This window comes from Eschrichtius robustus, chromosome 11 (assembly GCF_028021215.1).
Source record: "Eschrichtius robustus isolate mEscRob2 chromosome 11, mEscRob2.pri, whole genome shotgun sequence".
Lineage (NCBI taxonomy): Eukaryota > Metazoa > Chordata > Mammalia > Artiodactyla > Eschrichtiidae > Eschrichtius > Eschrichtius robustus.
Window position 1 is genome coordinate 93,422,304 of NC_090834.1, and position 27,826 is coordinate 93,450,129.

General features: G+C 36.5%; 1 pseudogene; it reads right to left on the reverse strand.

Annotated features, from left to right (window-relative positions):
- Positions 1-27,826, reverse strand: LOC137772253 (cytochrome b-like; annotated as a pseudogene).

The following is a 27,826-nucleotide window of genomic DNA, read 5'->3' on the forward strand; positions in this document are numbered from 1 at the left end:
TTAGGGAGGTGTGTTGTTCTCCTTTTCTAGTTTACAAACCAGGGTAATATGATATATTACAAAAACTCTTCTTTTCAGGAGATTGTTTTCAATGACGCTATTTACTGGTATTAGTACTAGAATTAAAAGAAAGTATAAAATAGATGCGAGTTGTCCAATAATGATGAAGGGGTGTTCTACAGGTTGTCCACCAATCCATGTTAGTGTTAGTAGATCTGCCACTAGCACTCAGAATAAGAATTGGCTAAGGGGTCGGAATGTTACACTTCGTTGTTTGGATGTATGGAGTATTGGGATAAATGCTAGAATTAGGATTGAGAGTAATAGGACTAAAACTCCTCCTAGTTTTTTGGGAATTGATAGTAGAATTGCATATGTGAATAGAAAATATCACTCTGGTTTAATATGCAGTGGTGTGTTGAGTGGGTTTGCTGGGGTGTAGTTGTCAGGGTCTCCTAGCAAGTCGGGTGAAAATAGGACTAGTATTAGTGAGGCTAGGATTAGTAGTAGAGTGCCTAGGATGTCGGGTGGAATGGAATTTTGTCTGTGTCAGATGGGATTCCTGTGGGGTTGTTGGATCCTGTTTCATGGAGAAATAGTAGGTGGACAGCTGTTAGTGCTGTAATGATGAAGGGGAGGATAAAATGAAAAGCGAAGAATCACGTGAGTGTTGCTTTATCTACGGAAAAGCCACCTCAGATCCATTCGACAAGAGTGGTACCAATATATGGGATTGCTGAGAGCAGGTTTGTAATGACTCTTGCCCCTCAGAATGACATTTGTCCTCATGGTAGTACATAGCCTATAAATGCAGTGGCTATAACTGTAAGTAGTAGAATAATTTTCTACTTAACAATCCCTGCTTTAAGATGAAACATCAATCTCAAGGACAAAAAAAAAAAGAGAGAGGAAAATAGTAGCAAGCATGCTCAAAAGCATATAGTTAGGATATGAAAACAAGGAATTATTATTAAGAATAAATGAAGGGCTTCCCTGGTGGTGCAGTGGTTAAGAATCCGCCTGCCAATGCAGGGGACACGGGTTCGAGCCCTGGTCCGGGAAGATCCCACATGCCGCGGAGCAACTAAGCCCGTGCGCCACAACTACTGAGCCTGCGCTCTAGAGCCTGGGAGCCACAACTACTGAGCCTGTGTGCCACAACTACTGAAGCCCTCGCGCCTAGAACCCGTGCTCCACAACAAGAGAAGCCACCACAATGAGAAGCCTGCGCACCGCAACAAAGAGTAGCCCCCGCTCGCCACAACTAGAGAAAAGCCCGCATACAGCAACGAAGACCCAACACAGCCAAAAATAAAATAAATAAATTTATAAAAAAAAAAAAAGAGTAAATGAAATCAAAGTTAACACAGAGCATTTCTGCAAAAATATCTGAGAAAAAGTTGATAATGGAGATTAAAAAAATCCCACTTAAAAAATTGGAGGGGACGTGAAATCCATAACTATACTAAATACTGATGGTATCAAAGAGTTTTCAAAAATTTATCATCAGTTAAAATGTCAAAAATATGCTTTAAAATAAAAAATCTATCTTTCCCAATTATAATGAATATGGTATGGATAAAATAACATAGCACATTTAGAAAATTGAAAAGAAGGCCCACATCTCTGGTAAAACTAACATTATGACCTATTAGGCAAAGAAGGCCTAAAATAATTAAATCAATCATTTAAATATCTAATTGACATTGGATAAATAAACTAGGGTTATGTCTATACTTAGGACAATTTAATATTAGTCTTTTCAAAATAAACATTATATATTTATTTTCCTTTTTGAAAAAAGATGTCCACTCATTCATACTTAATTCAAGCATTTATTCAACAAATATTTTTCAAAGACCCAATGGGTGTCATGAAATATGAAGAATACTGAAAATTCAGAAGTACGTATGATTATGACAAAACCATACCCCTAAGAAGTTTCAACACTATTAAAGAAGGAAAGAAAAACAGAGGATGATAAAACAAAGCAGAAAAAAATGAGAGAAGTGCCTCCACAAGGAGGTTCCACCACAATATTACAGAAACTTAGAAGATGAGTAGCTAATGAAGAAAGCAATTTTGAGGCAGAACACTTTGAAGGATGAGAAGTCAAGGTGGGGATTGGGGGTGGAAGAGTAGAGGTAAGACTTTCCAGGAAAAAGGGATTAGTTAAAAGCATTGGTACACATATTTTGCATTTGTAGCCCATTTCAGAATACTAGATATTTTTTTAGTAGCACACGTAAAGTGATTAAAAATCTCATAAAAACATTATATGAGAGAATAATAAAGAGAACACAATCACCATACACTGTAACAGCATTCCAAATAGTCTATAAAGGTATCCACAGTTACTGCATTGTTGAATTGGTGGTCCTTCAATATTGTATTGCTTTTTGAGTTGAACTATTGACTGCCCTGACTGAGCTTTCTTATATACTTACAAAGCAATTATTATTAATCCCAGGGAGCAAGTATTTGTCCTTGGTGTGGTTTGACATTACATTTCTTACCTCTGTCTTATGGCAAATCACATTCTGTTCTACCCCACTTAGAATGACCTCTGCTAAATAGTCTCTCTGAGAGGCCAGATCATAACTGCAAGTATTTTTAGTTATATCAAAACACATTTTTTAAATGGATCAAAATTTGGCCACATACCTCTGAATTATTTGCTGCTCACTGATGAAGATACATTGTACTATATTTAATGCATGCTGAGAAGCTCAGCTCATCTGAAACCTATCAGAAACTGAATGGTTGAAGTTCACCTAGAGTATATATGAAGTTGACTGGTAGAAGTTTGGGAATAAAAAGGGATCAGATTGTAAAGTTTCTTGAATGCTCCACTAAGAAAATTAAGTTCTCTCTACTAAGCAATGGGAAATATAATCAAGCAAGGAATCAATCTACCCAAACTGTGCTTTAGGAAAATTAATCTATGAAGCTAAATATACTATGTAAGCCAAGATAAAATGGAGAGATCAAAGACAGGGTGTTCCATTAGAATGCTGTCTTTGAGAGCAAGTACCAATGCTATTAGCTTAAATAGAAGAGATGGCTGAGGGAATAAAATGAAAGGGAATGTCTATAAAAGTTACAACGAACCATATCCAGCACTACCTGGGATGTAGAAAATCTACAATATGTGCTCTGTTTGGTAACATTTGCTATGATAATTAAGCAGGAGGTGATATCACTTTTATCATTATCAAACCATCATTTTAATTATGTCTAAAATTTGTCTAGATTATAACCAAGTTTGAGGATATCAGTAAATTATGTCCAAGAATATTTTTCTATTACTCTTCAGAGTGAGTTATTAGCTGCTCTGTGTCTTGGGGGATTGCTAATCTTTAAGACTGCCTATGCATTAGCTATTATGGAATCTAGAAAACTATAAGTTAATAGCATTGTTTCCTCTGCTTAATGTGATTTAATGGTAATCAGTGTCACTCACCAACTCATTAAAAAGCCTTCTTCACAGCTCATCAAAAACTAAAACCTAGAGAATTTGAAACTTTCCAGTCAATTAAAAGACAACAGTACCCAACGTTTTTTCCAAATACAATTTAAAATGAGCATATAAAAGCGTAGCTAAGTGAAAATATTTATTAGTATTTGGAAACTCTGCTTTAATTTGATATCGATTTTTTTAAAGAGGCTTAGTCTTAAAAAATAAAAATATATAAATTGAAGCCTATTGTTCAAAGAAAGTTTGAACTTTCGGCACTCACAACTTAAACCAAGAAGTTTAGAACAGTCATGCAAAGTTAACTCTGTCAGGGAGGGGGAAATTTCTCTTTAGTTCTTGTGGCTGGACTAATAAAAAATTAGGCACAAGACAGATTAACAGGAGAAAAAGAAATACATTTCAATTCATGTTCATGGAGGTCCCATAGAAATGGGACCTAAGAAGTGCCAAAGCAGGCAGCTTTTATACTTTTTAGACAAAGAAACAATAAATTTGTTAGCAACTGATAGGGCAAAGAAACCTAGGTTTTGGGTGCCCACTTAATAAAGAATCTGAACAGAGTTTGGGCTTGAGGAAATAAATTAAAGAAGTACCAGGTTTGTTTATATAGGCTCCTCAGCCCCAAATTCCCTATCTTCCTATCTTTGGTGATAAGGGTATCCTTCTACCTTTAGATGCAGGGAGTGCACCTTTCACATGGGAGATTTATTCCTGTTTTCAGGGAGACAGAAAAGAGGGTGTCAGAGTGCCCCTCTTGTACTGGCCATTTCTTAAGTCACTTTAATTCAAAATAATAAGTATGCCATTTTGGGGTGGCCTTCCCTGGACCCCAATACTTCTAAACCGCAAAAAAAAAATCCCCTTCTCATTCTTAAGGGCATTTCCAGTTTGATCTTCAAAGTAGGGAGACAGAACTAAAAGACTATGACTCAAAAGTTGTATAATAACCTATTGTTGGTAAAAGCAAGTATAATACAACCCTACCCCAAAATCTGAATTAAATTTCTTGATTAATTCAGTGAAGTTAACTTTTTCATTGTTTTGGCTTTATTCCCTGTTTTGTCTCTGTAGTCTATAATACCATACAACCCACCATATTTTCTTGGAAATGTGGTCTTAACTAGAGGGAATATTTGTGAGATTTGTGGGGAAATTAAATAAAATTTACCTTTTCCTTCCCATAAGTCTTCATGAACTTTTTCCAGAGGAAAACCATTTTTCAAAGGAGTAAATAGGGACTTCCCTGGTGGCGGCAGTGGTTAAGAATCCGCCTGCCAATAGAGGGGACACAGGTTCGATCCCTAGTCCGGGAAGATCCCACATGCTGCGGAGCAACTAAGCCCGTGCGCCACAACTACTGAGCCTGCGCTCTAGAGCCCACGAGCCACAACTACTGAGCCCGCGTGCCACAACTACTGAAGCCCACGTGCCTAGAGCCTGTGCTCCGTAACAAGAGAAGCCACCACAATGAAGCCCGCGCACTGCAACGAAGACCCAACACAGCCAAAAATAAATAAATAAATAAATAAAATCTTTAAAAGGGGGTAAATAAAGGGATTTGAGAGCTATATAACTCAGCTGCTCTGTGTATACCTGAACACTCCCCACTGCTTCCAAGTGAAGAGGACTGCTGGAGGTGAAGTAGGAAGGGGATTTTTTTTTTCTTATATTGAAAGAGCATGCAGTTCTACAGCCAGTTGCACTGGAGCAAATCTTCTTGCTTTATTTGTAGGGAAATTTTAATTGCCAGAACACATAGGAAACTTGTCCTGTCTCACCAGAAAAACAAAACACAACAAAAAGCAACAACCAAACAGGATTTCCAAAATAGCATTGATTCAATGTCACAGAAAACTTTCCACTTATAGGCTTTTCTTCTATTTGTAGCCAACGAAATTTTAAAGTAAGATATGGAAGATACTCTTATAGTAATTGTGTTGATATAATTCCATGTTAGAAACTTGTATTGGAACATTAACTTGTAATAATTCCTTTCTTGGCAAATGTAAACACATTTTTATTAAAGATCGTGAGTGGTAACTCTCAGCTCTCTCATGGTATGTCTTAAGAAAGAACTAGTCTTTTAGTCTAAACTATTTTTTGAAGAATGGGAAAACACTAGAATGTTTTTAAAGCTATCACTTTCTTATTTATGTTACAATAGAGGTTGTATGGAAATATTTTCTGACAGTTTGAAATTAAATATAGGATGCTGGAATAACTAGTTCAAATTTCTTTTTGTGTCTTTTCTGGTAATTAGGATAGAAACAAATATCCAAAGGGGGAAACATACATATTGTACATATGTACATACATATACACAACTGGTATACTCTACAGAGCCAGTTAGAGGAAATGTCTGTAAAAATCTGTTCAAACTCCTGCTAAACACTCCTGATTTGAGTAAGTTCACTAGCTAAAACAAAAATTCATAGGATCAGATAAACAAAGTTCATATTAATGTAATGCTAATATTCAAGCAAAATTGTGATTTTTTTGTTTTTGTTATTGTACATAACTACATTAATTGTGGTCTGGAGAAGTAGCCATTGGAGTGGACATTTTCTAGTCAAACAAGGTAACATTCTCTATGACAAGTGGAGACACAGTTATCAGCTCCTCCACTCTCATCCTTTCAAATTGGATGACACCCTCCACTGTAATGAATTTCATTACTCAACAAGTTGCCTCCATTGCATATGCTTCTGTCTGCACAAGGAGTGGGGGAATGGGACAAAAAGAGAAAGACTATCTCACATATGACTAAGGTTGAGGAATTAAACATTCAAAGTTTTTACCACCCCAAATATTTCCACCAATGATGTATTTTTTTGTTTCTTTTCAAGTTATTACCAGAAAAATGTAGTCTACTAAAATATGTTTATTAAGTAACATTCAATTTTGTTTCTTATTTTCTCTTTGTCAAAGCCTTATGCATCTGCCAATCTCAGCACTTGGTCAGAATGAGATCACCACTTTTGCCACCTCAATTAAACTCCACCATCAAGTATGATAATACCAGCTGATAAGAATCTTATTAATTGCAAGTAAATGCAATATTTTAGTAAGCCTCTTTGGTCATGAAAAGAGGGAAATAAAAACAAAAGGAACCGAAAAATAGCTCCTCTGTGTGACAGGCACTGTGAAAAGTGATGATTTCATTGAGTCATTCCATCAACCAAATGAACCGAGTACTGCTTTTATACAGATTTTACAGTTGAAGAAATTGAGTCTTAGAGAACATATCTTCTAAGATTCCGGAGATAGTGAATGTGGGATACAAGCTTAACATGCATGCAGTCTGATGACAGAACCCCACACTCTTACTCAGTAAGATACATTGATTTGAACAGATTTATCACAGATAAGTATACTGTTTCCATTAGCCCTTAAAAACTCACATTATTAACTTACAGTTCTTAGGAGAATCAATGCTATAAACTGCTAAGTAAAAGAACTGCTAGTCCTTAAACCCTGCTTTCTCACTGAAATAATAAATTGGTTTAAGAGACGATCTCTAAGTTCTTTATTAAGATTTTTTTGCTTTTGTTAGTGTTTTAGTTTTTTTACGTGAACAAGCCAATGACTGGGCAAGGACACGAGTGAACAAGATTTAGATGATGTTAATTTTTTCCTGCAAAAGTTCACTATGGAGAGAAAAAGACAATAAAAAATCAAATGTCTGTAATTTATAAAATTGGAGATCCATTTTACAAAAATGTAAATAGCTTGAGCAATTTTTAATACTGCAACTCTGCTCTTTTAAAAAATTTTTGTCCTTTAACGTGTTGCTGGAGAGATCTGTTTCCACAGAAAAGCACTTGACATAGGTAAAACAATTTTACTACAACAAGACCTCTCTATTTTTTATTGTAATGGCATTCACTTTAGATGCAACTTTAGTGTTTACTTTTTTAGGGCAATCTTTTAAACCATTTATGTGAAAAGCTAACAGGGGCTTTGATACTAAAATGTGTTCAATATAACCTTAGTAGTGACTGTAAACCATTTTGTTCAATTTAACTTTAGCTCTAGGATATATGGAGCGAGCACTTATTCATTTGTAAGTCATTAAATAATCATTTATTGATCATGTCTTAGTCATTACGCTAGACAATGGGGATAATGACGTAAGAAATTAAAAATAAAATCTGTCGTTCATGATCATTATTGTTCTATAGAGTAGACAGATAGTTAAACAATTATCGTATAATATGTTCATTCTATAGTAGAATTTGATATAGGGTATTATGAGAACATTCAGATGAGGGGAGCTGATTTTGTTTAGTGTTTGTACTAGGTTACATAGTGCCCCTTCCCTGCCCCCCAACTCATGTCCATCTGGAAACTCAGAATGTGACCTTATTTGGAAACAGTCTCTGCAAATATAATTAGTTAAGATGAGGTCATACTGGATTAGGATAGGCTCTAAATCCAGTGACTTATGTCCTTATTATGAAGGGGGAAATTTGAATATAGAGACACAGAGAGGGAAGATAGCCTTTGAAGGAGGTAGAAATTGGAGTTATGCTGTCCCAAGTCAAGGAATGCCTGAGGCCTCTGGAAACTGGAAGAGGCAAGAAAGGTTTCTTCCTTAGAGCTTTCAGACAAAACCTGGCCTTGCTTATATCTTCTAGCCTCCAGAACTATGAGAGAATAAATTTCTCTTGTGGTAAGTCTCCTAATTTTTGGTAATTCCTACAGTGACCCTCAGAAACGAATACAGATCTCGGTACCAAAAGTTGTGTAGCTATTTAACAAACACCTAAAAATGTGGAAGTAGCTAGGAATCGGGTAATGGCTAGAAAGGCTGGAAAAATTTTGAGGAGCATGATTAAAAAATCTTAGGTTGCCTTGAGGAGGCGGTTTATAGAAATATGAATGTTAGAGGCAAATCTGGTGGGAGATCAGAAAGAGTACAGAATAAACAGTACATAAGAGAAATCTTCTGTTGTCTTAAAGAATTACATATATCATCATTCACAGAATCAACAGGTAGAAATATGAACATTAAAGATGTTTCTAGTGAAGTCTCAGAAGGAAAGAAGAAACTTATTACTGGACATTAGATGGCAGGTGATCTTTGTCATAGTGGCAGAAAACTTGACTGAATCGAGTTCTAGTATTGTGTGGAAAGTATAACTTGTAAGCTATGAGCTTGGATATTTATCTAAGGAGATTCCCACCAAGCTCTGGAATGGGTGGCCTGTTTGCTAATTTAGTTTATAGCAAAAAGATAAATTGAGAAAAGAACTGTTAAGCAAAAATGAACCAGTACTTGATGATTTGGAAATTTTTCACCCTATTGAGATAGAATGCTCTGGAAACGTGTCCACGGTTGTGCCTTAATAACTTTTGCTGAGGAGATTATGTGTGTGACACATGGATATAGTCACCCAGATCATGAGAAGTCAGGAATAGAGATGGGTTATGCAGGCACGATCTTTAAAGAACCTTCTTGTATAATGGTATGGATTCCTTATGGTATGGATTCCTTCAACATACATGGAAAACTGACAAGTTTTTTTTTTCACTTTCTCATCAATTCATGGGGGGAGGGGACTGAAAATACAAAGAGAAAAAGGAAATATGCAAACTGTCTATTAAAGAAGAGCTTGTTCTTGTATTTTAAAATGCATCCTAGTATAAAATCATGGCGGTGTTAATACTTCCTGCATTATATTTAAAATATGATGTGACCCGTTTAGTTTTAACACGTTACTATTTACCATATGCCAACCCCTGCAACGATTGCATAATGGCGACGGTGTTAGATGCCCACTTGAAAACATGTGAGGGTTACCTCGCTTTCCAGAAATTCTCTGAGAGGCGCTCAAACAAAACGGCCCAGGGCTTCCCTGATGGCGCAGTGGTTAAGAATCCGCCTGCCAATGCAGGGGACACGGGTTCGAGCCCTGGTCCGGGAAGATCCCACATGCCGTGGAGCAACTAAGCCTGTGCACCACCTGACAAAATTTTTGAGAATGTTTCATCAACAGAAACACTGTCAGCTTGAACTGAAGGGGACAGAAACAGCATGAAATGAAGGAAGGCAGTTGGTCTTCTAGGATTCTGTAGGCAGGAAACAAGTTGAAAAAACTATTCAGGTACAAACATGAGCTACCCTTCAAGAAAAAGCAAAATCACTTTGAGGGAAGAAGCAGAAGCCAGGTAGGTCGACCCAGAGGCACAAATAATGGACTTAGTTCTGTAGGCCCAGAGGATGAGCTATTGGGGCCTCCTTGCACCCAAAAAAAGACCTTCCGTAAATCCAAAGGGAGATCGAACCAGAGAATTATTCTCCAATTGTGAAACCTAACGGAATTTACTTTGCTAGATTCCAAAAATGCTTTGGATCAGTAACTCCTTTATTCTTTTCATGTTCTCCAGTTCAAAATATAAATGTCTATCCCATGCCAGTTCTTTAACTTGTAATCAGGTAATTTTTCCAGTTTCACAGGTACAAAGACAGTGAGAAATTTTCCCCCAGGATTGACCATACCCAGAATCCCACCTGTAGATGATTTAGATTATTATTAACTTTTTAAATTTAGATTACTTAGATGATGAAATTTGAACATTTTTAACTTGATATGTATGTGAGATTTTGGTATAGAGTTAATGCTCAAAGAGATTAAGACTTTTGGGATATTGGGATTGAATGAATGTATCTTGTATGTAGGTTGATGTGAATTTTTCGTGGCCATAGGGTGGACTCTACTGGGTTGAATAGCATCTCCTAAAAATTCATGTCCACCCAGATCCTCAGAATGTGACCTTATTTGGAAATAGGGTCTTTGCAGATTTAATTAGTTAAGATAAAGTCAAACTGGTTAAAGTGACTCTAATTTCAGTATGACTGGTGTTCTTTTTTTTTTTAAAGAAATTCACGTTCTTTTATTTATTTATTTATTTATTTATGACTGTGTTGAGTCTTCGTTTCTGTGCGAGGGCTTTCTCTAGTTGCGGCAAGTGGGGACCACTCTTCATCGCGGTGCGCGGGCCTCTCACCATCGCGGCGCGCGGGCCTCTCACCATCGCGGCCTCTCCTGTTGCGGAGCACAGGCTCCAGACGCGCAGGCTCAGTAATTGTGGCTCACGGGCCCAGTTGCTCCGCGGCACGTGGGATCTTCCCAGACCAGGGCTCGAACCCGTGTCCCCTGCATCGGCAGGCAGACTCTCAACCACTGCGCCACCAGGGAAGCCCCTGGTGTTCTTTTAAGAAGAAAATTTGGTTACAGAGAAAGAGACACACATAGGGAGAAGACAGCCATGTAAAGACAGAGGTTGAGATTGGAGTTCTGCTGCCCCAAGGTAAGGGATGCCTGAGACCACCAGAAACTGGGAGAGGCAAAGAGGGAGTCTTTAAAACCTTCACAAAGGACAGGTCCCTGCCAACACCTTGATTTCAGAGGTATAGCTTCCAGAACTGTGAGAGAATAAATTTCTGTTGTTGTAAGACAACAAGTTTGTGGCCATTTGTTTTAACAGTCTTGACTAAACTAATACCATGTAGAATAGATCAGGGAAGGCTTCACAGAGAAAGAATATTCAAATTGGCTTTTGAAGAATAATTATTTTTTTTACAGGCAGAAAAGACTAAGATGTTTAAGAAATGGATGCCCAAGTCTTAAGAAAAAAATAGAGATGTTTAATTTCTAAAGCAAATGGTGGCTTCAGGAGTTTCACAAGAGTAATACAAAAGTAATAACACGTCAACTGTCAGATTCATAAGATTGAATACCATTGGGGCAAATTTGTCATGAAACACCCAGCAGTACGGCCTTTGTATGTTTTAACTTTTTAAGAAACTGCCAAACTGTTTTCCAAAGTGGTGATATAATTTGAAATCCCCACCTGCAGTATATAATAGTTCCAGTTTTTCCACATCCTTGACAATTCATGATATGGATAGTCTTTTCAATTTTAGCCATGGAGGTAAAGTGGTATTTTATTGTGATATTAATTTGCATTTTCCTAATGACTAATGATGTTAAACATCTTTTTTATTTTTGCTATTTAAAAACAAAATAAAGTAAGTCGAATTCAAAGACTTACTTTAGGTAAGGTAGGTCTTAAGGTAAGACTCTGACCTCATTAGAAATAAAGCGAGACAAATCGTCTTTCACAAACTACTGCATTACTTCATTTTTTTGTTTGAATCCCTCTACTCCTGATCTAAACTGTCCCTAGAGTTTAGTAAAAAAAAAAAAAATGAAGACACGTGCGAATATTTTTACAAATATTTTGCTCTTAAAGACTTGCTCTCCTTGATACTCACTAAAGGATCTTATACTTAAATTCTCAATTTGGGCCCTTTCTGCTAGGTTTTTTTTTTTTCTTCCTTAGTTGCTTCCCAACTTATTTAAAGCATTCTTTTTCTCCTTTAATTTTTATTTTTTATTCATTTATTTTTTTAAAAATAAATTTATTTATTTATTTTTGGCTGTGTTGGGTCTTCATTGCTGTGCACGGGCTTTCTCTAGTTGCGGTGCACGGGCTTCTCATTGCAGTGGCTTCTCTTGTTGCGGAGCACAGGCTCTAGGCGCATGGGCTTCAGTAGTTGTGGCTCTCAGGCTCTAGAGCGCAGGCTCAGTAGTTGTGGCACACGGGCTTAGTTGCTCCATGGCACGTAGGATCTTACTGGACCAGCACTGGAGCCCGTGTCACCTGCATTGGAAGGCTGATTCTTAACCACTGTGCCACCAAGGAAGTCCCAATTTTTATTTTTATATTTTTATTTTTTTGGCTGTGACACACCTCTGGCGGGATCTTAGTTCCCAGACCCGAGACTGAACCTGCGCCCTAGGCAATGAAAGCATGGAGTCCTAACCACTGGACTGCCAGAGAATACCCCCTTGGGTTTTTTTTTGTTTTTTTTGTTTGTTTGTTTTTTTAAATTTATTTATGGCTGTGTTGGGTCTTCGTTTCTGTGCGAGGGCTTTCTCTAGTTGCGGCAAGGGGGGCCACTCTTCATCGCGGTGCGCGGGCCTCTCACTATCGCAGCCTCTCTTGTTGCGGAGCACAGGCTCCAGACGCGCAGGCTCAGCAATTGTGGCTCACGGGCCTAGTCGCTCCGAGGCATGTGGGATCTTCCCAGATCAGGGCTCGAACCCGTGTCCCCTGCATTGGCATGCAGATTCTCAACCACTGCGCCACCAGGGAAGCCCTTTAATTTTTAAATTTTATTTAATTTATTTTTTTATACAGCAGGTTCTCATTAGTTATCCATTTTATACATATGAGTGTATATATGTCAATCCCAATTTCCCAATTAATCACACCACCACCACCACCCCCGGCCACGTTCCCCCCTTGGTGTCCATACGTTTGTTCTCTACATCTGTGTCTCAACTTCTGCCCTGCAAACTGGTTCATCTGTACCATTTTTCTAGGTTCCACATATATGCGTTAATATACGATATTTGTTTTTCTCTTTTCTGACTTACTTCACTCTGTATGACAGTCTCTAGATCCATCCATGTCTCTACAAATGACGCAATTTCATTCCTTTTTATGGCTGAGTAATATTCCATTGTATATATGTAACACATCTTCTTTATCCATTCATCTGTCGATGGGCATTGAGATTGCTTCCATGTCCTGGCTATTGTAAATATTGCTGCAGTGAACATTGGGGTGCATGTGTCTTTTTTAATTATGGTTTTCTCTGGGTATATGCCCAGTAGTGGGATTGCTGGGTCATATGGTAATTCTATTTTTAGTTTTTTAAGGAACCTCCATACTGTTCGCCATAGTGGCTGTATCAATTTACATTCCCACCAACAGTGCAAAAGGGTTCCCTTTTCTCCACACCCTCTCTAGCACTTGTTGTTTGTAGATTTTCTGATGATGCCCATTCTGACTGGTGTGAGGTGATACCTCATTGAAGTTTTGATTTGCATTTCTCTAATAATTAGTGATGTTGAGCAGCTTTTCATGTGCTTCTTGGCCATCTGTATGTCTTCTTTGGAGAAATGTCTATTTAGGTCTTCTGCCCATTTTTGGATTGGGTCGTTTGTTTTTTTAATATTGAGCTGCATGAACTGTTTATATATTTTGGAGATTAATCCTTTGTCCGCTGATTCGTTTGCAAATATTTTCTTCCATTCTGAGGGTTGTCTTTTCATCTTGTTTGTAGTTTCCTTTGCTGTGCAAAGGCTTTTAAGTTTCATTAGGTCCTATTTGTTTATTTTTGTTTTTATTTCCATTACTCTAGAAAGTGGATCAAAAAAGAGCTTGCTGTGACTTATGTCAAAGAGTGTTCTTCCTGTGTTTTCCCCTAAGAGTTTTATAGTGTCCAGTCTTACATTTAGGTCTCTAATCCATTTTGAGTTTATTTTTGTGTATGCTGTTAGGGAGTGAATTCACCTGTGAAGCCATTTGGTCCTGGACTTTTGTCTGTTGGAAGATTTTTAATCACAGTTTCAATTTCATTACTTGTGATTGGTCTGTTCATATTTTCTATTTCTTCCTGGTTCTGTCTTGGAAGGTTATACCTTTCTAAGAATTTGTCCATTTTTTCCAGGTTGTCCATTTTATTGGCATAGAGTTGCTTGTAGTAGTGTCTCAGGATGCTGTGTATTTCTGCAGTGTCTGTTGTAACTTCTCCTTTTTCATTTCTGATTTGAGTCCTCTCCCTCTTTTTCTTGATGAGTCTGGCTAAAGGTTTATCAATTTTGTTTATCTTCTCAAAGAACCAGCTTTTAGTTTTATTGATCTTTACTATTGTTTTCTTTGTTTCTATTTCATTTATTTCTGCTCTGATCTTTATGATTTCTTTCCTTCTGCTAACTTTGGGTTTTGTTTGTTCTTCTTTCTCTAGTTCCTTTAGGTGTAACATTAGATTGTTTATTTGAGATTTTTCTTGTTTCTTGAGTTAGGCTTGTATAGTTATAAACTTCCCTCTTAGAACTGCTTTTGCTGCATCCCATAGGTTTTGGATCGTCGTGTTTTCATTGTCATTTGTCTCTAGGTATTTTTTGATTTCCTCTTTGATTTCTTCAGTGATCTCTTGGTTATTTAGTAACATATTGTTTAGCCTCCATGTGTTTGTGTTTTTTACGTTTTTTTTTCCCTGTAATTGATGTCTAATCTCATAGTGTTGTGGTCAGAAAAGATGCTTGATATGATTTCAATTTTCTTAAATTAACTGAGGCTTGATTTGTGACCCAAGATGTGATCTATCCTGGAGAATGTTCCATGCACACTTGAGAAGAAAGTGTAATCTGCTGTTTTTGGATGGAATGTCCTATAAATATCAATTAAATCTATCTGGTCTATTGTGTCATTTAAAGCTTCTGTTTCCTTATTAATTTTCTGTTTGGATGATCTGTCTTTGGTGTAAGTGAGGTGTTTAAGTCCCCCACTATTATTGTGTTACTGACGATTTCCTCTTTTAGAGCTGTTAGCAGTTGTCTTATGTATTGAGGTGGTCCTATTCTGGGTGCATATATATTTATAATTGTTATATCTTCTTCTTGGATTGATCTCTTGATCATTATGTAGTGTCCTTCCTTGTCTCTAGTAACATTCTTTATTTTAAAGTCTATTTTATCTGAAATGAGTATTGCTACTCCAGCTTTCTTTTGATTTCCATTTGCATGGAATATCTTTTTCCATCCCCTCACTTTTAGTCTGTATGTGTCCCTAGGTCTGAAGTGGGTCTCTTGTAGACAGCATATATTTGGGTCTTGTTTTTGTATCCATTCAGTGAGCCTGTGTCTTTTGGTTGGAACATTTAGTCCATTCACGTTTAAGGTAATTATCGATATGTATGTTCCTCTGACCATTTTCTTAATTGTTTTGGGTTTTTTTTTTGTACGTCCTTTTCTTCTTTTGTGTTTCCCACTTAGAGAAGTTCCTTTAGCATTTGTTGTAGAGCTGGTTTGGGGGTGCTGAATTCTTTTAGCTTTTGCTTGTCTTTAAAGCTTTTGATTTCCCAATCAAATCTGAATGAGATCCTTGCCTGGTAGAGTAATCTTGGTTGTAGGTTCTTCCCTTTCATCACTTTAAATATGTCATGTCAGTCCCTTCTGGCTTGTAGAGTTTCTGCTGAGAAATCAGCTGCTAATCTTATGGGAGTTTCCTTTTATGTAATTTGTTGTTTTTCCCTTGCTGCTTTCAATAATTTTTCTTTGTCTTTAAGTTTTGCCAGTTTGATTACTATGTGTCTCAGCATGTTTCTCCTTGGGTTTATCCTGTATAGGACTCTCTGCACTTCCTGGACTTGGGCGGCTATTTCCTTTCCCATGTTAGGGAAGTTTTCGACTATAATCTCTTCAAATATTTCCTCGGTTCCTTTCTCTCTCTCATCTCCTTCTGGGACCCCTATAATGTGAATGTGTTGTGTTTAATGTTGTCCCAGAGGTCTCTTAAGCTGTCTTCATTTCTTTTCATTCTTTTTTTCTTTATTCTGTTCCACAGGAGTGAATTCCACCATTCTGTCTTTCAGGTCACTTATCCGTTCTTCGGCCTCAGTTATTGTGCTATTGATTCCTTCTACTGTATTTTTCATTTCAGTTATTGTATTGTTCATCTCTGTTTGTTTGTCCTCTAATTCTTCTAGGTCTTTGTTAAACATTTCTTGCATCTTCTCAATCTTTGCCTCCATTCTTTTTCCAAAGTCCTGGATCATCTTCACTATCATTTTTCTGAATTCTTTTTCTGGAAGATTGCCTATCTCCACTTCATTTAGTTGTTTTTCTGGGGTTTTAATTTGTTTCTTCATCTGGTACATAGCCCTCTCCCTTTTCCTCCTGTCTGTCTTTCTGTGAATGTGGTTTTTGTTCCACAGGCTGCAGGATTGTAGTTCTTCTTGCTTCTGCTGTCTGCCCTCTGGTGGATGAGGCTATCTGAGAGGCTTGTGCAAGTTTCCTGAACCCATCTTTTCATTTGGGGATGTTCATATTATGATCTTGTGTCTCGGGAGGCCTGTTACCCGTTCAGAACTTGCCTGAGAAGACTGGTACTAGAAGACAATAGACATGTATGACCTCGTGCTGCCCTCTGCTGGTTTCCTGCACAACTGCACCTCTTGGATGGGGACAATTTCCATTCAACACAAATGGTAACTCTCCTGTTTCCAGCCTTGCTAGTGTTGTAGGTCTCCTGCAGAAGCAGGGGAGTGGCTGTGCCTCACCGCAGGGACAAGGACACTGGCAGCAGAAGTTCTGGGAAGTACTCCTTGGTTTGAGCCCTCCTGGAGTCCACCATTATCTCCACCCCCCATAGGTTTTTTTTTTTTTTTTTTTTTTTTGTATTGCATCTTGATTACATGCTAGATTTAGATTACATTAAGAAGTAGGGAAATTATCCTGAAGTATTTTGGTGTCACAGCTCTTCCAGGATTACACAATGCTACAGCCCCCTACAGTTCTGTATTAACAATACTGTGGTTCCCTAGTATACATTTGAATAGAACCACTAGGTGATATTATCTTGGCTTTTTAAAAATCCCTCTATTGCATTTTTGGTAACTTTGATTGACTAATGCAGGAGTGACCTAAGAGTTATCACTTTGTGACTAAATATGGGAATGCTTGATCAAGATTCTCTGGTTTCAAATTCCATCTCTACCATTTACTAGATGTGTGCCTTTGGGTAATTTGCATAACTCCTCTGTGCCTGGGTGTCCTCATTTATAAAATGGCGATTATAATGGTATCTTCCTCCTATGATAATTAAGCATACTATAAATAAATAATATATGTAAGTCACTTAGAATATATAATATGTACTAAGTACATGGTATAATGAGTCTCTGTTATAGAAAATGCAGTTAATGATTTTACCTTCTGGACACCAGTGTAGGATTTAATAAAATAATATAAGCAAAAGTACCTGGTCCATGGTGTTTCCAATAAAGGAAGCACCCTTTTCCTTTAATACACCATTTCCAATGCGATAAATTCCAAGAGGTTCTCAAATTATGTTTTTGTGGCTGGTTATTGCAAATCTTATCAATATGAAGAAACGGTGATACACAATGGTCTATTTTTTTTTTTTTATTATAAAGGTTACTCAAATTATAATAAGGCAATCTTGATAGATTTTCGTTATTCTCTTAACATCATTTTAGTTCAGCCATAAGGGGCCAAGTGCCAATTCCAAAGTATTTCCTGGAATGTCAGATCAATCAAAATGCCTAGTGTTCTCTCCACTTTTTTGATTCGTATATGTGGACACTAGAAACAAAATAAATGAATAAATGAATCAAGTTTCTTGATTGCTGAAGGAGTTGTAGCTTTGCATTTCTTAATTTCCATACACTTTTAAAGGTCAGCCACAACACTATATATGAAAGGATGAATACACACACTAAAATGATCTGTGGTTAATTAAAATTAAAAGGGATGAGAAACTTAAAGTTTTACTTTTTAACTGCTTAGAGGGTTCTCATCTTTTAATATGTGGTTGGGACAAATGCTTATTGATGCTGGTTGATGAAGGCATTGAAAGAGAGAATGAACTTTATTTGAGGGAAAAAACATTTTGATGGAAATACCTCATATTGTTTCCCCACAGGTAATTTTTACTTACAAAGAGCTCTGTAAAAAATGTATTTTCCCGATTTTAATTATGTGACCATTAAGAAGAATGGTTTTCTTTTGCAGGCAGCTAAGAGAATTTCTAGTGCTTTAATGTATTTGGAGAACCCAAAACGAGTTATTATTTTATTTTTAATTCAAACTTGGCTTTGATTTGGTCCTCTAGGAGACATACTGGAAGGCATTTGGTTTTGAAAAAATAATAAGAATAACAATATTAAGGGTTTATGTTGTCCACTACTTATTTTTTTTTCCCATCTCCTAACGGCTGAAGAGGCCTCTTGGTGAATTTTCCAAATATCTGCAGGTGCCGAATGTGTCACATTTGCACCTGCAGAGTTGCATGATTGTGCTTCTGTAAGCTTCATGCTGAACAGTATATGGTGAATGCAGTAGAAATAGAGGGACTGAGGGACAGCTGGAGTTTGTGAAGAAAAATGAAAATAACAACAGAAGTAACAACAACAAAAATCTGGCAAATATATCAATGTAGTTCTCATCTTTCATTGGATTAGGGAGTGCAGTAGGTATTTTTGAACATTGAATCAGCAGCAGTTGAATTATAACTAGGAGAGAAATTTCACAGACTCCTCAAATCAATAATGTAACTAAAGTAACCTGGAATAATGATGTATAATCCCAGGTGCCTCTACAATAAACTAGGCACAAGTCTCCCAGGGTCAGCTCTCAAACTCCACCATTAGTCTTGCCTTCTCTAAATTCATTATCTGTTGTATACTTTCATCAAGTTCTATAGATTCTCCCTTCAACTTGATCTGCTAATTACAGAAAGTTCCCATTCCCATAGCCAGCAATTAGCCTCCTCATTATTTCAAACCTGAGTTATTGCAAAGATGTCCTGCCGCTAGCAAGGCAAGATGGTGTAATGGAAATCATACATATTTTTTAAATATAGTTCTGATTGTAACTCTTATCACTTATTTGTTTAACCCCTCCAAACCTTAGGTACCTGTAATAAAAATAAAACCAACAATTCTTTTCTCTAGAACTGTGTAATAATCAAAGAGATAAGACAAATGAAGTTTAAGTTGCACAGCTAGTAATATACTAAACTATGGGTTAAAAAAAAAAAAAAAAAAACAGTTTATGTTAACAAATCCAATATAGAACCTAGTATCTTATGAAGGTTCCCTCTTACTTCTGACTCAAGCCAAAGGTTGATTTCACACAATATTCTGCATCTCACACACATGAAAAGATGCTCAAAGTCACTAATAATCAGGGAAATGCAAATCAAAGCCATCTCACACCTGTCCGAATGGCTATTATCAAAAAGACAACAAATATAAAGTGTTGGTGAGGATGTGGATAAAAGGGAACCCTCATGCACTGTTGGTAGGATGGTAAATTGTTGCATCCACTATGGAAAACAGGATGAAGGTTCCTCAGAAAATTAAAAAGAGAACTTCTATGTGGTCCAACAATTCCACTTTGGATATTTACCCAAAGAAAACAACACAGTGATTTGAAAAGATATATGTAACCCAACATTCACTGCAGCATTATTTACAATAGTCAAGATATAGAATAAACCTCAGTGTCTATCAATAGGTGAACAAATAAAGAAGATGTGGTATATATACACATCCATAAAAAAATAAAATAAAATCTTGTCTTTTGTGACAATGTGAATGTATCTAGAGGGTATTATGCTGAGTGAAGTAAGTCAGACAGATAAAGACAAACACCATATGACTTCACTTATATGTGGAATATAAAAAACAAAACAAATGAACCAACAAAACAAATCAAAAACAGACTCATAGATACAGAGAACAAATGAGTGGTTGCCAGAGGGGAAGGTGGTGAGGGGGCAAGTAGGTGAAGGGGATTAAGAGGTACAAACCTTCAATTATAAAATAAGTAAGACACAGGAATATAATACACAACATAAGAAATATGGTCAATAACAGTATCATAACTTGGTACAGGGGCAGAGGGTTACTAAATTTATTGTGGTGATCATTTCATAATGTATGTAAATGTGAAACCACTATGTAGTACACCTGAAACTAACATAATATTGTATGTCAACAACAACAAAAAATACATTCTACATCTCTTTTCCTTTGAGGCTTGAAAAAACACCAACATATTAAATATTAATTAGGGATGTAACAACGAATGTTTTACTTATCTTCCACTGCCTCTCCAAATCCATTCCCCATTATTAGATAAACTTCCATCTGCCCTGAAATAGAAGTGAAAGTGTCAAGACCAATTAGAAGGATATTATCATGATTTAGAAAACAGATAATGATAGTTTGAAATATAAATGGCTATGCTGAATTATGGTCAAATTCTAGATATTTGAACATTGAAATAAGAACCCATGCAGTATTAGAGAAAGAAGAACAAAAACACCCCAAAGTTAGCAGAAGGAAAGAAATCATAAAGATCAGATCAGAAATAAATGGAATGGAAACAAAGAAAACAATAGCAAAGATCAATAAAATGAAAAGCTGGTTCTTTGAGAAGATAAACAAAATTGATAAACCATTAGCCAGACTCATCAAGAAAAAAGGGAGAAGACTCAACAGAATTAGAAATGAAAAAGAAGTAACAATTGACACTGCAGAAATACAAAGGATCATGAGAGATTATTACAAGCAACTATATGCCAATAAAATGGACAATCTGGAAGAAATGGACTAATTCTTAGAAAAGCACAACCTTCTGAGACTGAACCAGGAAGAAATAGAAAATATATACAGACCAATCACAAGCACTCAAATTGAAACTGTGATTAGAAATCTTCCAACAAACAAAAGCCCAGGACCAGACGGATTCACAGGCGAATTCTATCAAACATTTAGAGAAGAGCTAACACCTATCCTTCTCAAACTCTTCCAAAATATAGCAGAGGGAGGAACACTCCCAAACTCATTCTATGAGACCACCATCACCCTGATACCAAAACCAGACGAAGACGTCACAAAAAAGAAAACTACAGGGCAATATCTCTGATGAACATAGATGCAAAAATCCTCAACAAAATACTAGCAAACAGAATCCAACAGCACATTACAGGATCATACACCATCATCAAGTGGGGTTTATCCCACTTGAATGCAAGGATTCTTCAATATATGCAAATCAATCAATGGGATAAGCCATATTAACAAATTGAAGGAGAAAAATCATATGATCATCTCAATAGATGCAGAAAAAGCTTTTGACAAAATTCAACACCCATTTAGAGGGAACTTACCTCAACATAATAAAGGCCATATTTGACAAACATACAGCCATCAACCTTCTCAATGTTGAAAACCTGAAACCATTTCCACTAAGATCAGGAACAAGACAAGGTAGCCCACTCTCACCAATATTGTTCAACATAGTTTTGGAAGTTTTAGCCACAGCAATCAGAGAAGAGAAAGAAATAAAAGGAATCTAAGTTGGAAAAGAATAGGTAAAACTGTGACTGTGTGCAGATGACATGATACTATATATAGAGAATCCTAAAGATGATACCAGAAAACTACTAGAGCTAATCAATGAATTTGGTAAAGTAGCAGGATACAAAATTAATGCACAGAAATCTCTTGCATTCCTATACACTAATGATGAAAAATCTGAAAGAGAAATTAAGGAAACACTCCCATTTACCATTGCAACAAAAAGAATAAAATACCTATGAATAAACCTGCCTAAGAAGACAAAAGACCTGTATGCAGAAAACTATAAGACACTGATGAAAGAAATTAAAGATGATACAGACGGAGAGATATACCATGTTCTTGGATTGGAAGAATCAACATTGTGAAAGTGACTATACTACCCAAAGCAATCTACAGATTCAATGCAAGCCCTATCAAACTACCAATGACATTTTTCACAGAACTAGAACAAAAAATTTCACAATTTGTATGGAAACACAAAAGACCCCGAATAGCCAAAGCAATCTTGAGAATGAAAAATGGAACTGGAGGAATCAGGCTCCCTGACTTCAGACTATACTACAAAGCTACAGTAATCAAGACAGTATGGTGCTGGCACAAAAACAGAAATATAGATCAGTAGAACAGGATAGAATGCCCAGAGATAAACCCACGCACCTATGGTCAACTAATGTATGACAAAGGAGGCAAGGATATACAATGGAGAAAAGACAGCCTCTTCAATAAGTGGTGCTGGGAAAACTGGACAGCTACATGTAAAAGAATGAAATTAGAACACTCCCTAACACCCTACACAGAAATAAACTCCAAATAGATTACAGACCTAGATGTAAGGCCAGACACTATCAAACTCTTAGAGGAAAACATAGGCAGAACACTCTATGACATAAATCACAGCAAGATCCTTTTTGACCCACCTCCTAGAGAAATGGAAATAAAAACAAAAATAAACAAATGGGACTTAATGAAACTTAAAAGCTTTTGCACAGCAAAGGAAACCATAAACAAGACAAAAATACAACCCTCAGAATGGGAGAAAATATTTGCAAACAAAGCAAGTGACAAAGGATTAATCTCCAAAGTTTACAAGCAGCTCATGCAGCTCAATATCAAAAAAAACAAACAACCCAATCCAAAAATGGGCAGAAGACGTAAATAGACATTTCTCCAAAGAAGATATACAGATGGCCAACAAACACATGAAAGGATGCTCAACATCACTAATCATTAGAGAAATACATATCAAAACTACAGTGAGGTATCACCTCACACCAGTTAGAATGGCCATCATCAAAAAATCTACAAACAATAAATGCTGGAGAGGCTGTGGAGAAAAGGAAACCCTCTTGCACTGTTGGTGGGAATGTAAATTGATACAGCCACTATGAAGAACAGTATGGAGGTTCCTTAAAAAACTAAAAATAGAATTACCATATGACCCAGCAATCCCACTACTGGGCATATACCCTTAGAAAACCATAATTCAAAAAGAGTCATGTACCACAATGTTTATTGCAGCTCTATTTACAATAGCCAGGACATGGAAGCAACCTAAGTGTCCATCGACAGATGAATGGATAAAGAAGATGTGGCACATATATACAACGGAATATTACTGAGCCATAAAAAGAAACAAAACTGAGTTATTTGTAGTGAGGTGGGTGGACATAGAGACTGTTGTACAGAGTGAAGTAAGTGTAAAAGAGAAAAACAAATACTGTACGCTAACACATATACATGGAATTAAAAAAAAAATGGTTCTGAAGAACCTAGGGACAGGAGAGGAATAAAGACACAGACGTAGGGAATGGACTTGAGGACATGGGAAGTGGGAAGGGTAAGCTGGAACAAAATGAGAGAGTGGCATGGACATTTATACACTACCAAATGTAAAATAGGTTGCTAGTGGGAAGCAGCCGCATAGCACAGGGAGATCAGCTTGGGGCTTTGTATCCATCTGGAGGGGTGGGATAGGGAGTGTGGGACGGAGATGCAAGAGGGAGGAGATATGGGGATATATGTATATGTATAGCTGATTCACTTTGTTTTAAAGCAGAAACTAACACACCATTGTAAAGCAATTACACTCCTATAAAGATGTTAAAAAATTTTTTTTGTAATAAAATAAATAAATAAATGCATAAATTCATATTCAAAACAAAAAAAAAGAGAGAACCCATGCAGTTTGAGAAGATATCCACTGCCTGGGAAGAAGAAGGTGAGGGAGGAGCGGGAAGATTCAAAGATGATTCCTAGGATTCTTGTTTGAGGAACAGAATAAAAGGCCAAGTGCTTTAGGAATTTGAGAAGCCTAGGGGAAGAACAAATTTCGGGGCAGATATTCATAAAGCTGGAAGGAAATAGAAGAAACAATTAGTTTTTCATCCACAATGGCATTATTTTAAATAGATTTCATTCCATTCTTCATATATCTGAACTTTCTGGATTTTAATTAGGAGGCATGTCTTTTATATTAACATTAACAACTCATCACTTTTTATGCTGTCCACAAAAAACTGACTCAGCACAAAGATAAAACACATTAAATATAAATAATAAAAAATATGCAATAAAAACACTAATCAAAAGAAATCTTGAGGAACTATGCTAATAAGTTAGACTTTAGAATGATGAATGTTACTAGGGAAAAAGAGGATTCCTTCATGTTAATGCACAGGCCAATTCATCAAGAGAATATAGAAATCCTAAATGTGTATAACCCTAGAAACAGTGCTTCAAAATATATGAAAATATCAAAATATACACAAAAACTGATATCATTTGAAAGGACAAATAGAAAAATCCACAATTATAGTACAGAATCTCATCACTCCTCTCTCAGTAATTGAAAGAACAAGTAGATTAAAAATCAATAAGCACATAATACACTTGAACACACCAGCAAGCAACTTGACATAATTAATGTTTTTAGAACACTGTAGCTGCCCATCAGAGGATGTATACTTTCCTCTAATGCACATGGAATATTCACTAAAATAAATCATATCCTAGGCCATTAAAGTAAGTCTTAATACATTTAAAAGAACTAAAACCATTAAATTATATTCTCTGACCACAATAAATCAAAGTCTAAATCAATAGCAGAAAGATGACTGACAAAACTGAAATACATTTTAAAATTAAACACCATCTTTTAAAATAAGACATATTTTGGAGGAAAAATCACAAAGAAAATTAGAAAATATTTTGAACTACATGAAAATGAAAACACACCCTATAAAATCTGTGGTATTCAGCTAAAGCATGCCTTACAGGGAAATTTGTAGTAGCGTTTATATTAAAAAAGAAAAGAAAATTAAAATTAATTATATAAGCTTCTACCTTAGGAAACTAGAAAAGGTGAGTAAATTAAATTCAAAGTAAGCAGAGGAAGAAACTAATAAAGATAAGGGTAGATACTAATGAAAGATAAAACAGAAAAAAACAACAAAGAAAATTAATGGAATAATTGGGTTGGCAAATGGAATTGTTTACAAGGGACATGAGAGTGATTAAAATATTTCTGATCTTTTTTGTGGTATTTGTTAAATTATTACATACCTTGGTCAAAACTAATCAAACTGTATCCTAAAAATGTATCCTAAAATAAATCTAAACTTTATCTTAAACTTTATACATCAAAAAGCATACTTTAAAAAATTATTTACATTATCCAATATATTCTGAATACAAGGCCTTTATTGTTTATGTGTATTTTAAGATATCCTTGTATTCAATGACTGGACTTTTTACTTTCTTGGAATATTTGTAATAAGCTTTTTATTTTAGAATAGTTTTAGAAATATAGAAAAGTTGGAAAGAGAATTTCTATACACCCCACACGTTGTTTTCCCTATTGCTAGTATCTTACATTAGTATGGTGCATTTGTCACAACTAATGAACTGATGTTGATATAGTATCATTAATCAAACTCAATACTTTATTCATATTTCCTTAGTTTTTACCTAATGTCCTTTTCCTGTTCCAGGATCTCATCCAGGATACCATGGTGCATTTAGCTGTCATGTTTGCTTAGGCTTCTCTTGACCATGATGTTTCTTAGACCTTGCTTTTGACGACTTTGTCAGTTTTAAGGAGTACTGGTCAGTATTTTGTAGCATGTCCCTCAATTGAGATTTCTCTGATGTTTTGCTTGTGTCTGGGGTTATGTATTCTTTGGAGGAAGACTATAGATGTAAAGTCCCATTTTTATTGCATTATATCAAGAGTATATACTATCAACATGATTTATCCTGTTGATGTTGTCCCTTATCATCTGGCTGAGGGAGTGTTTCTCCATTGTAGAATCATTCTTTTTCCTGTCTTTCCATACTGTACTCTTTGGAAGAAAGTCACTATGAGCAGCACACATTCAAAGAGCAGGGAATTGTGCTCAAAATCCTTGGGAGCAGATTTTCTATATAAATGTTTTGGAATTCTTCTCGACAAATCTGTCTTGTCTGCCACCATGCTATAATATGAATGTTTGTGTCTGCTCAAAATTCATGTTGAAATCTTAATGCTCAATGTGGTGGTAATAGAAGGCGGTACCTTTAGGAAGTTCTTAGGTCGAGTGGAGCTCTCATGAATGGGATTAGTGTCTTATGATAGAGGCCCCAGAGCTCCCTAGCCCCTTCTGCCATGTGAGGACACAGTGAAAAGATAGCTGTCTGTAAACCAGGAAGTTCTAACCAAACACTGAATCTGCTGGCCTCATCATCCTGGACTTCCCAGCCTCCAGAACTATAAGAATAAATGTTTGTTACTTATAAGGCACCCAGTTTATGGTATTTTTTTATAGCAGCCTGAATAAACTTAGATACCCCCATTTAGTTATTTATGTATTTTATCATTTATTTATGTAATATCCATGGACTCACGGATATTAATTTTAAACTTTGGGTGACCATCCAATGCATTAGTTATTTTGTTGCTTACATTGTTACAGCTTTGGTCACTAAGCAATCTTTCAATTTGCTCCTGTGCCCTTTTGACATAGTCCCTTGGTTGTGTGTCTTTGTCTGTTTGTCTGAGTGCCTTCTTATTTTCTGACACTAAAAGATGCCCCAGGCTTATCTTGTATGTTCCCTATCCCAGACCTAGAATTAGCTATTTCTCCAAAGAACTATGTTTCCTTTTATTGAAGAATGATATTAGAAACCAAGATCTGGGCATTGGTTATACTCATTTCTACCAGGATGTAGTTGTTTTTGTCAGAGCAAGAAACTATGAGTGTCTTTGTGAATTTTAATTAACAGAAATTTATACTTTTAATGTCCAAATTTTAAATTTGTTAATGCTCTGTTTAATACATCTTACACTTTTGCAAACCCAGGGTATTTATACTATGATTATTTTTAAAAAGCCTGTTGTTTTATTTTCCATACTTATTTACATTTTGATTTTCAATATTTCTGACTTTGTTATTTGTGTATATCATGATTTATGAGTCAAATTTTATTTTTTCCATATGGATATGTAATTGACCTAGAATAATTTATTTAAAAGACTAACCATTTTCCATAAATAACTGTGTAATGAGTTTGTATCCGGAATAAAAGCGAACTCTTGCAAAGCAGTAACATTAGGGACAATAACCTAAAAGAAGTCTTGTCATGAAACTTCAATTTTTTTTTTAAAATTTATTTTATTTATTTATTTTTGGCTGTGTCAGTCTTCGTTGCTGCGCACAGGCTTTCTCTAGTTGCGGCGAGCGGCGGCTACTCTTCGTTGCGGTGCGCGGGCTTCTCATTGCAGTGGCTTCTCTTGTTGCATGCAGAGCATGGGCTCTAGGCACGCGGGCTCAGTAGTTGGGGCTCATGAGCTCTAGAGCACAGGCTCAGTAGTTGTGGCACACGGGCTTAGTTGCTCCGCGGCATGTGGGATCTTCCTGGACCAGGGCTCAAACCCGTGTCCCCTGCAATGGAAGCAGATTCTTAACCACTGCGCCACCAGGGAAGCCCTCAAATTTTGTAAAATATAAATGAAGGGTTTATTACAAAATACAAAATATTAGTTTCTCATTGTCAGTGATTCAAGAGAACAAGGCCATGAGCCATGGGGAGCTGGGGGTTAAAAGCCAGGCTCAGGAGAGGTCCTACAGGCCACAGTCCCCAGCTGGTGGGTTCTCCAGGGCAGCTGCTAGCTGCTCCTTATCCCCAAGGGGCTTGTTCGTTGCATGCTCTGGTGTACTGTGCCCGTCCATCCTGAAACGCTGAGGAATGGATGGCTGAAGCTTGACTTTGGTGGACTGGCCAATAAGGGTGTCTATGCTGCAGTGCAGAACAATGGGTGTGAAGGCCACAGCCACCATGCCCTCAGGGTTACTCACCTGAACCTGGAGTTGCGGTACAAAGTTCTGTTCTTCTAGCAT